Here is a 3,654-nt window from a genome sequence, read left to right on the forward strand (position 1 = left end):
GCCGCCATGGGCAGGGCCTGTGGCTGCCATGGTGCACGGGGCCTGTGGCCGCCACCATGGCCAGGGCCTGTGGCTGCCATGGTGCACGGGGCCTGCGGCTGCCGCCATGGGCTGGGCCTGTGGCTGCCATGGTGCACGGGGCCTGCGGCCACCGCCATGGGCAGGGCCTGTGGCTGCCATGGTGCACGGGGCCTGTGGCGGCTCCTCAGCATTGAGCAGGGCGCCCCTCTTGCAGCTGTCCATGGCCGCCCGGCCCTGCGACGCTGAAGGGAAGGGCGACGCAAATGCAGCCCTCAGCCGCAGGGCAGCTCCAGCGCTGCCCTCAGCCACGGCCAGGGCTGCTGCGGGGCTTACAGCACATGTCCATGGGGGCACCATGGAGAATGGGGGTCAATGGAGTGATCCCAATTAGGCTTTAGCTACAGGGACTATTAGCGAGCTTGTTAGCAAGCCCCTGGCCTGTGACAGCAGCTCATTTGTGTTGCAAAGCCCAGTGAGGGGAGAACAAGGGACACCAGAGTTGGAGTTGGACACGCTTGAATTGCCCTTGTGCAAAGCAGCCTACTGCAAACGACCATGACTGCCTTCCATTCTTCCTGGACCGCTGCGCTACGGCCTCAGATTTCCTTGGGACCTTTAATCCTGTCATTTAGACATTTATATCTGTGCATGTGTCACTTAGCCATATAAAAATCCAATCCATTAAAAAGACCTCTGCTGTCTGAAGACTAGAAACTGGAGTCCTCTTGTCTCATGGAAAGCTTTGTGCATCCTGTCGTTAACCTTCACGAGCAATGATAATGAAGATGAAGTAAGTGCCTGTGTTAATGACCTGAGGTGGAAATGCAGGGTGACTGGAGCGCAGGAAACCGTGACAACATTAAGAAAAGGAAAAACAGATCTTTTAAGATTCTTACTGAGTTTCATGTAAAACAACTTGAGATTAGAGTCATTATGCTGAGTGAAAGCAATTACCGAAATTCCCAGTATGTAAAAGCTGTTATGATTAAATACCTGGAACTTTAACGTACATCACTTTCTCAAATTCTTGCTTTATTTTGATCATTACTATTGGTGAAATTGTTTGCTTCTGGGGAAACATCTAGAACAGCAGTCATCTTTGTGGTCATTATGAAAAAAAAATTGAATGTAAATACAGCTAAAATATCTCTACAGAGAGAGATCAATCTAGCTTCCAAGGGATGTGTGCGTCACATTTTATGCAGGGAGTATTTACATCAATACATTTTTCTCCCCTGCTTATTTTAGCTTTAAGATCAGACAATATATTTGCAAATGTTTTCCTTCTGATTAATAAAGAGCACAGTGACTGAACATGAAGGCTGGCCTTCAGCACAGACCTATCTACTGGGCTAGGAACTTCCTGACCTAACCACACATAAAGTATCTGCTGTGGGACAAAGTCAAATTAAAGAAAGAATCTGAGTTGTATCTACTGGTTTTGTTCTGTTAGATTAAAAAAAAAAAAAAAAAAAAAAAAAAAAAAAAAAACAGACTAAGCATGTACTTCAGAGCTGTTTCTTTAAAGCAAAGTAATCTACATGTTCTGAATAACTTTACAGACACAATTAATTACCCTTCCTTAAGATGACAAGAAAATACTCAACACTGATTATTTGTTTTAAGATAAGGTAAAATTTAGCTAAGATTTTTCCCACAAGACTTGAAATATTATGCAAAAGGATATGGTTAACGCAGCATGATCGCATAAATGCATGTGTTCACTACTCAGTGTGCCAGCTAAGATCTGAGAAGGACGAGGACTTGTCCGGTCTACAGCAGAAGTTGCGTAGATGTTTGGAGCTGCATGAGCATCGCGCCGCTCTTCACGCTGCCACACGTGGGAGAAGCACCAAGAACTTGCCCATCTCCACAGCAGAAAGGTAGTGCTGGAATAGAGCTTCCTGCCTCTGCAGGAGACAAGCAAACCTCTTACTTTCAAGCTGATAGATACAGTAGGTCCTCCTCTTCTTAGAGCACTTACCCATTCTAGCCTAACTGCTAAGCTAGTGTTTATGGGACTGCTGCTTTTGAAGGGAAATCATGTACTTCTAGAAAGTTCTTTTTCCACTGGAGCCAGTCTGGGTGTGTTATTTTTGAGCAGCACCTGCAGGCTTCCAATCAAGGCATCACCTTGATCACCTGAGCAGCATATTTTCATTTAAAAAGGCCCTTCCTTGCCACAGCCAGCAAACAGAACAGTTTACAGACATACACAGCTTGTGCTTTTTCCATTCTGTCTTCTCCTTCAGACCCCACTGCCTCTCAGCGGTGAGAGCACAGGCCTGCTCAGCATCCACACACTGCCCTGTGAGACCATGCGCTCCCTCATCGGTCCAGAGCCATATGCTCTTTATGTTCTATTTGTTTACTATCCTCCTGTCTCCCCTGTGTTTACAATTTCCTAATATATCTCATTTTTAAACTCATACACATATTATATATATGTGCATGGGTGTGAGTCTTGGTAGTTAACCACTGCATAAAACAGGAAACACAGCTTCCATTTGCTCCCCTTGCATAACGAGGATTGTGATTTAACACACAGGATTGAAAAAATGTGGAAAAACAGCACAAAAGTTTGTCATTTTCCTAATGCAGTAAGTGACCTCTCCTTGGAGGTTTTCCCTCTTAATGTATACACCTTTTCCTCCTCCCTCAAAATCAGAAATTGTGCTCTCCTTCTACTGCCCATTTTGGCACACCTAAGTCAAGGTCACAGAATAGATACTATTTCAGTCCTCCATCCTTTCCCTTTTAAAAACTGTATACGTGTAACTTACCTAGTCTGAAATTTATTCTGGATGATCTCTCAGCTGTCTTTGATTTATATGGGGGGGGAGGGGAGGAACAGTAATCATAGAATTATTTAGGATTTATAACCCACAGGTCCTCCATACTGATTCATACCTGAGGTTCTGGGCATTCCATCAGGGGACAGTGCGAGACCTACCTCCTCACGCCACACAGATGGAAGACATCACTGGCTGAAAACAAAGAGGTAACTAGCACCAAAGTTCTTCATTTACTCACAATTAGCAACACAGTGATATTTTTTGAGTTCCTTTACAGAAAAAGTTATTATATTATTGGACTTTAAATGTCTTATACTTGAATATGCATAAACTACAGTGCATTCACCAATTTAAAATGTATTTTCAAAAAAAAAAAAAGGGAAAATTTTGAGTTTTTACTAAGTGTTTTAGGCTACTTTTTTTTAAAAAATTGCTTTTTTATGCTGTTTTAATTAACAGTAGAGGTGATAATTGCATAATTAGACATGCTGGCATAATCATCCTAGATATGACATTTTTTCAAAAAAAAAACTAATCAGGTATGTTTAAAATGTATAATTAGAACATTCTGGAAGACTTTTAGATTAACCTGAGAAAAACAGTTCTGATTAGATTCTGTAAACAAGATGTAGGACATCCAAATCTATCATCAGCTATACAGCTTCCCACACCAACACCCCTACTGAAACCATACTGTTAAAAAAAAAAAAACCCTAACATATATACTTAGAACAAGTATGAACTATTTAATTACTTAAGCGATGAACTTCTTTACTAAAGCCTTCCTCAAGTATGTGTGGGACCATTTGTATCTATACAAACCTGGTACAAGTTACTG

Source organism: Nothoprocta perdicaria, unplaced genomic scaffold (genome assembly GCF_003342845.1).
Source record: "Nothoprocta perdicaria isolate Ctin4 unplaced genomic scaffold, notPer1 scaffold_203, whole genome shotgun sequence".
Taxonomy (NCBI): domain Eukaryota; kingdom Metazoa; phylum Chordata; class Aves; order Tinamiformes; family Tinamidae; genus Nothoprocta; species Nothoprocta perdicaria.